Raw genomic sequence first — 8192 nt, 5'->3', positions numbered from 1 at the left:
TGCTTGAGGGCAAGAACTATGTTTATTTATCTTGATATTCTCACAGCCTAGCATAGAACTTGGCATATAGTCTCTTAATAAAGTATTTTTTGAATGAAGGAAGAAATAATAGGATTCAATAGTTTTCTGAACATGGGATGATGTAGATAGTGGAATCAAATATGTAATCAAATATGTATTTTTTTTTCCACTTGTTTTTTGGGCATATGGAACCCTGAAGAGAAGTTGGGAAGAAGGAGTGTGTCTTGTGAAATAATGGCCAGGCCTGTGAAACCTTCTTCAAGGCCTGATGGCTTTTATATTTGAAATTTCTCACTCCTGAATTCCTACTTGTGAGCCCTCAAATTTGTGGCTAGTACCAGAGGCTGGATAGATTTTCATTAGGATTAGACAGTGGACTTTGGGATAAAGTATTAAATGATTAATTAGGAAACTTTTACATTATGAATAAAAAGAAATCTTTTGGGGAAAAAAAGAAAACAAATAATGTGCAAATGGTTATTAAGGGTATTCACTGTGAGGAATGGGGTTGTCAGGGAGGACTTTTACCTTTTATTCTTTACAATTACTCTCTAAGAAGTCTCATTTCCTTTTAATAATAAATAACTTTTTAATCACTTTGTGCTTGTGTCAGGGACATAGCATTTTTGTGAGTTATTAAACTACAGTGTGAAATTAAATTGCAGTGTTGTCCATTATTTTTAATCCCAGCTACACATTACTATAGAGGAATAGTGATAGTGTGTCCTCCCATCATCCTGTTTTGTGATCCTGTGAGAACCAATATGATTCACATTTTGATAAGAATAGAGTATGTTTCAGAACAGTGATCATCTTGCAGTTCTTTTTGTTCCTTCTAGCTTTGTTCCTTTTTTTCCTTTTTTTTTTTTTCTTTTTAATTTTTAGGCAAGGCAACCCTTGGTTGACATCACAGATTGCCAGGACCTTGTCAGCTTACAATCCCCCTTTTTTTTTATTTTTCATGCCTACAGCACCTGGTCTTTTTAGGTGGTCTCCCATCCAAGTACTAACCAGGCTCAACCCTGCTTAGCTTCTGAGATCAGACGGAATCGGGCTTATTCAGGGTATCATGGCCGTAGACTCTTTTTAATTTTTTGGATCAGTACAGTCCTAGATAATTCCTTGGTGTGAGAGGGCTATCCTTTATACTGGACATTGAGTAGCACTCTGGGCTCTACCCATCAGAAATGCCAGTAGAACCTCCCTCCTCCCACCACACTCTCCAGGGTGTGATAACCAAAAGTGACTTTAGAAATCAGCAAGTGTTCTCCAGGAAACGAAATTGCCCCAGATGAGAACCACAAGATGTCTATCTGGGTCTAATGGGTCCTGGCTCTGCTGCTCTTTTCTTCATTGGGGTGGACTGTAAGAGAAGAGAAAATACTCTGGGAGAAAAAGGCAATGACCGTAGGCCTTGGCACACATACATATTATCAGCAATATCGGAATCCTGAGAATGGACAAAAGGCACTGCCCAAGTAGTTTCTGTTTAATAAACAGGGGTCGTTGTATTGGTTTTGTTCATGTTTTCTGGGGCCCACCTAATTTGTGCTCTCTATAAGTAGCAAAGCCTATAAAAGTTGAGTCCCCCTTGACTTTTACTTTTTAAGTGATGGGTTGTTTTAAAGTTACATAGGCACATAGGCTCAGTGATTTTGCCCTTTTTTATTCTGGAGGGCACTGACTCCGGAACCCAGGAAGGGTTTTGTAAACTGGCTCTGAAGAAATTCCCCCTAAACCCGCTTCTCTTGTTGATTACTTTATTGTACCACTTACTTACATTTGGAGAGAACTTGTCATTATCAAGATGAAGAATTTTCCCTCTGCCTCAAACATGATATAAGAAAAGCTGAATAGAAGCAAAATTGTTGTTGCTGTAGCTTAAAGGCTAAAATTTCAGGTTTAAGAAGAGTTAATAATATTAAGATACATCTGAGGCCTGGCTCTGCACCCAAAAGTGGATGATAGGCTCATCATGACTCTTGCAGTCCACATTAGGTTGGAGGTTCATTCTGTAGTTAGACATAGTAATGCTTCGCTTGCCTTGAACTCACCTTCTCCATTGTTGTACTATAATGTTCATATGTTTAGTATCAGTACCCAAAGAAGAACTAGTCCAAGAATAAAAGTTATCCAGTCATCACTTGACAAAGCCATTCCAATAGTGAACAGTGAATATCCTAATGTAAGGAGAATGAGGAATTCATGGTGCTGAATTAAGAACTTCCCTGCATGCTGAATCTCTTGCAACATGGTGTTCAAGTTAAGAGCACGTAGGATCCTAGGCATGGTGAGGTTTTGCTGGTGGCAGGAAAAAGAGAGAAGGAATTACAAATACAGTTTAAAGGCTTACTCAAGAACTTCTCAGTTTGGAAGGACATTGTTTTCAGTACATTCATATTGTACTCATAATGAACATCACTGGTCAGACTAGGGTTCTACCCTATCTGGTTTCCTGGAAATAGTATTAAAAAGATAATGTTCTAGGATAATATAGAATATCTTCAATGAAAGATCTTCAAGAGAAGAGCATTCCTAGCTTCAGTTCTGTATGGCTTTAGGCAACTTCAGGAAGCAATCTGTCATGAATTTATTGAACAAATCCCAATGAACTTCTTTTGAAACTAGGATATACTCTTTTCCTGAGGCATGCTAAGGAGTACATGAAACAAGAGTAAGCTTTGTATATTTTTCTCAAACATAATTTTCACTACATGGCAAGTCATTTTATACTTTATAAACATAGCAATAGAAAATAAAATCCTTATGAACATAAGAATCAGCAGTTTGAGCCACGATCATTGGTTATCCAGGTAATGATCTGAATTACTTCATGTGAACGAAGTGTCTATATGAGTGGCCATTTCTGAATTTGCTTTAAATACAAACATTTCTTAAGGTCTCAGTGTTAGATGGTATCAGCTGTTAAATAATCTGTCAGGAAGCCAAGATAGCATAGGCTTTTTGTGACTCAGGAACAGGATACCCACCCCATTTGGCAGCTGAGAGGATTAAATTAGCAGACTTAGTACAGGATGTGGCATAACAGCTAATGTCCATTAAGCTGCTTCAGGCCTGTACCCCATGGGGCCAGAATTCACAGCCACCTGAGTAGAGAAATGAGTATCTCCTCATTTACCATTTTTCTGAAGAAGTCATATTCTTTGTTGAGGAACAGATGCCAGGGAAAAAGTTTGAGACCTCATCTGAGGACATTTAGGTGGACTCATTCTAAAGCCAGAATACGTGTAAGTTCAGGAATGTAAGCACAACTCAGATATCAGGCCCGGAACACTTAAAATTTGATTTTTGACTTCCAGGTTACAGGTCTTCAACCCCTATGGTTCAATGGAAAGACAGAGAAATGGAAACTCAAGGCTGTCTCTAGTAGACATTCCTTTTGTGGTATGAGCTACCATATCTTCTCTTATTTCAGTTTCCCCAGGAGGATGATCAGAACACTCTGTATTCTCCTCCCCAAGACTTATAGGCCCTACAGTTATCCTTCAAATTTGTCATTGGATGATTGCACTTGTTCATTTTACTTTTCGATAAACTCTCAGTACAGAGAAATGCCCCTAAACAGGCCCTTCGATAAGCTTATAACTTAATGAGAAACTTATTTCATCAAGTTCTACAAAATCATGCATGTCCAAGAAGTTTACAGATGTCTTTTACACATTAGGATGCTTTAAATAGTGCTTTTAAAGTTTAGGGCAACTTCATAATGCAGTCTAGAGTTGTGGGACATGCATAAGATTAGGAATCTGGGATCAGGGATTCAAAGTTTTCAAATACCTACGTACTGAGAATCAGACATATCAGCTATATCAGGCCCTCCTTCAAACAGCTTAATCTAGTAGAGGATGACAATTGTTTAATTAAATCTATGCAATAAAGTTTTATTGCTATGACTATACAGGTAGACACAGGTGACAATGTGAGAGAATGGATGGAGAGATGACAGGGAATAAATAGGAATGGCCTCCTAGCAACATATGGGCTTAGTTCTAAGACATGACTGGTATATGCTAGGCAGAAGTGGGAGGCATATTCTAGCTTGACAAAATAGTAGTGAACGTCAAGGCATCATGGAGTGATGCGAAATCATATATGGGCGATGGCAAGGAATTTAGTATGGCTATGATGAAAGCTGAGTTCTGTCAATAGGAGAGAGGCTAGAAAGGAAGAAGCTGAAGAGGGAGGCAGGGCCCAGATTATATAGAACTTTATATAATAGACTTACGATTTGCGGTTTGATCCTGAGAGCAGCAGAACAAATCTTCAAGAGTTTTAAGTTAAAGAAATGGTTCCTCTGTGGGTTCTGACCTAGTTGGCGGCAACATGGCTAAATGCACCAAGAAGGTCAGAATCGTTGGTAAATACAGGATCCATTATGGCACCTCCCTCGGAAAAATGGTGAAGAAAATTAAAATCAGCCAGCACGCCAAGTACACTTGGCTCCTTCTGTGGCAAAACCAAGGTGAAGAGAGGAGGTGTGGGGATCTGGCACTGTGGTTCCTGCATGAAAACAGTAGCTGGTGGTATCTGGACCTACAACACCACTTCTGCCATCACAATAAAGTCTGCCATCAGAAGACTGAAGGAATTGAAAGACCAGTAGAAGCTCCACAATCTGAAATATTGCTAGCCTAGAATAAATGGGTTAATTTATGTTAAAAAAAAAAAGAAGGAAGCAAGGAAGGAAGGAAAGAAGAAGAAAGAAAGAAAGGAAGAAAGAAAGAAAGGAAAAAGAGAAAGAAAGAAAAAGAAAGAAATGTATGCTAAAAAGTTAAGTCATCAGGACTGGCCCTTGACAACTCTTGGGAGATAACTTTTGAGCCTTTAGAATATATTGCCTAATAAGAAAAATTTTTATATATCTGGGCTTTGGGCCATACCAGATAGTTTATGCTAATAATGTTATTTTTGGTGAGTGCCTATTTTTGTATACTTAGGGGCTTTTGACTATACTATATTAATTTGACCTTGGTTAGGGAGCTGAAGACTGAGTAGCTAAGATCAGTCATGTTCCTTACATGACTGACCTCCAATAAGAACCCTGGAGGAGCACTTATATATATACAGCAAATATTAACAGACCTAAAGGGAGAAATAGACAGCAATATAATAATAGAAGAATTCAGTACCCTAATAGATAAATCATCCAGACAGAAAATCAGTAAGGAAACATCAGCCTTAAATGACATGTTAGACCATATGGATTAATAGATATTTCCAGAACATTCCATCCAAAAGCAGCAGAGTATACATTCTTCTCTAGTGCACATGGAACATTTTCCAAGATATGTTAGGCCACGAAATAGGTCTTAATAAATTTAAGAGAATTGAAATCCTATCTAACATCTTTTCCAAATACAATAGTGTGAAACGAGATTAATTACAGGGAGAAAACTGGAAATTCAGAAATACGTGGAGCTTAAATGACATGCTACTGACCAATAGGTCAAAGAGAAATCAAAAGAAAAAAAAAATACCTTGAGACAAAAATGGAAATGTAACATACCAAAATTCATGGGATGCAGCAAAAGCGTTTCAAAGAGGAAAGTTCATAGGGATAAATTCCTACCTGAAGAAATAAAAAAAGTCTCAAACGACCTAACTTTACACCTCCAGGAACTAGAAAAAGAACAAATGAAGCCCAAAGGTAGTAAAAGTAAGGAAATAAATGAACTAGAGACTAAAAAGACAATAGAAAAGATCAATGAAGCTAAAAGCAGGTTATTTGAAGAGGTAAACAAAATTGACAAATATTTAAGCTATCCTCATCAAGAAAAAAGAGACTCAAGTAAAGAAATGAAAGAGGAGCTGTTAGAACATACCATGGAAATACAAAGGATCATGAGACTTCTAGAAACAGTTATACACCAACGAATTGGACAACCAGAAGAAATGTATGAATTTCTACAAATACACAGCCTACACAGACTGAGTCGTGATGAAAGAGATTGAATCGGTAATCAAAAACCTTCCAATAAAAGTCCAGGACCATAGGACTTCATTAGTGAATTCTACCAAACATTGAAAGAAGAATTAATAGCAATCCTCCTCAAACTTTTCAAAAAAATAGAAGAGAGGAGAGCTCTGCCAAACACATTTTACAAGGCCAGCATTACCCTGATACCAAAACCAGATAAGAACGCCATACACAAAAAAGAAAATTATAGGCCAATATCCCTATATTGCAAAATATAGATGCAAAAATCCTCACAAAATATTTGCAAACTGAATTCTACAATACATTAAGAGGATTATACACCATGATGAATTGGGATTTATTCCAGGGATGCAAGAATGGTTCAACATCCACAAGCCAGTCATGTGATATACCACATTAACAAAGTGAAAAATAAAAATACTATCATCTCAATAGAAGCAGAAAACACATTTGACAAAATTCAACATCCACTTCTGATTTAAAAAAAAAAACTCTCAATGAAGTAAGTATAGAGGGAACATACTTCAACATAATAAAGGCCATATATGATAAGCCCACAACTAACATCATACTCAACACTGAAAAGCTGAAAGCTTTTCCTTTACGATCAGGAGCAAGACAAGGATGTCTTCTCTCACTAGTTTTATTCGACATAGTATTGGAAGTCTTAGCCAGAGCACTTAGGTAAGAAAAAGATAGAAGAGGCATCCAAATTGAGCAAGAAGTAAAACTGTTACTATTTGCAGATGATATGATATTATATATAGAAAATCCTAAAGACTCCATCAAAAACTGTTAGAACTGATAAACAAATTCAGTAAAGTTGCAGGATATAAAATATGTAAAAATTGTTGCATTTCTTTAATAAAACTATCAGAAAGAGAATTTAAGAAAACAATCCCATTTACAATTGCACCAAAAAAATACCTAGGAGTAAATTTAACCAAGGAAGTAAAGACTTGTAAACTACAAGACATTATTGAAATAAATTGAAAACACAAGTAAATGAAAAAATATCCCATGCTCATTAATTGGAAGAATTAATATTGTTAAATTGTCTATACTGTCTAAAGCAATATACAGATTCAATGCAATCTCTATCAAAAATCCAATGGTATTTTTCACAGAAATAGAACAAGCAATTCTGAAATTTGTATGGAACCATGAAAGATCTTGAATAGTCAAAGCAATATTAAGAAGAACAAAACGGGAGGCATCACACTCTCTGATTTCAAGCTATATTACAAAGCTATCATAATTAAAACAGTATGGTATTAGCATAAAAACAGACACATAGGTTAATGAAATAGGACTGAGACCCCCCAAATAAACCCACACATATATGGACAATTAAATTACAACAAAGGAGCCAAGAATGGACAATGGAGAAAGGACAGTCTCTTCAATAAATGGTTAGCTACATGCAAAAAACAAACACACAAACACACAAAAAACACAAAGAAAAAAAAAAAGAAACTAGACCACTATCTTATACCATACACAAAACTTAAAATTGATTGAAGACTTGAATGTAAGACCTGAAACCGTAAAACTTCTAGAAGAAAACATAGGCAGTAAGCTCCTCAAAATGAGTTTTAGCAATATTTTCGTGGCTCTGATTCCAAAGGCAAGGGAAACAAAAGCAAAAATAAATAGGACCACATTAAACTAAAAAGTTTCTACAAAGTGGAAGAAACCATCAACAAAATGAAAAGGCAACCTCCTGAATGGGGGAATGTAAATGCAAATCATATATCTGATAATGGGTTAATATCCAAAATGTATAAAGAACTCATATAACTCAATAGCAAAAAACAAAAAAAACACAAAACAAAAAACAAACAATCCAATTAAAAAATGGGCAGAAGATCTGAATAGATATTTTTCCAAGGAAGATATACAGATGGCCAACAGGTCAATGAAAATGTTGGCTCAACATTAATCATCAGGGAAATTCAAATCAAAACCACAATGAGATATCACCTGTTAGATGGCTGTTATCAAAAAGACAAGAAATAAGTTGCTGAGGATGAAGAGAAAAGAGAACCCTTATACACTGTTGGTGGGATCATAAATTGGTGCAGCCACTATTGAAAACAGTATGGAAGTTCCTAAAACAATTAGAAGTAGAATTACCATATGATCTAACGATTCCAGTTCTGGGTATTTATCCAAAGAAAACAAAAACTGTAATTTGAAAAGATTTATGCAC

General features: G+C 36.1%; 2 pseudogenes; one reads left to right on the top strand and one right to left on the bottom strand.

Annotated features, from left to right (window-relative positions):
- Window positions 1–983: 983 nt before the first annotated feature.
- Window positions 984–1102, bottom strand: LOC112479159 (annotated as a pseudogene).
- A 3263-nt stretch (window positions 1103–4365) lies between these two features.
- Window positions 4366–4704, top strand: LOC102882300 (annotated as a pseudogene).
- The last annotated feature ends 3488 nt before the right edge of the window (window positions 4705–8192 follow it).

Source organism: Pteropus alecto, unplaced genomic scaffold (assembly GCF_000325575.1).
Source record: "Pteropus alecto unplaced genomic scaffold, ASM32557v1 scaffold34, whole genome shotgun sequence".
NCBI classification, from domain to species: domain Eukaryota; kingdom Metazoa; phylum Chordata; class Mammalia; order Chiroptera; family Pteropodidae; genus Pteropus; species Pteropus alecto.
The sequence above is the reverse complement of the archived record's forward strand: the minus strand, read 5'-3'. Positions and strand labels throughout refer to the sequence as shown.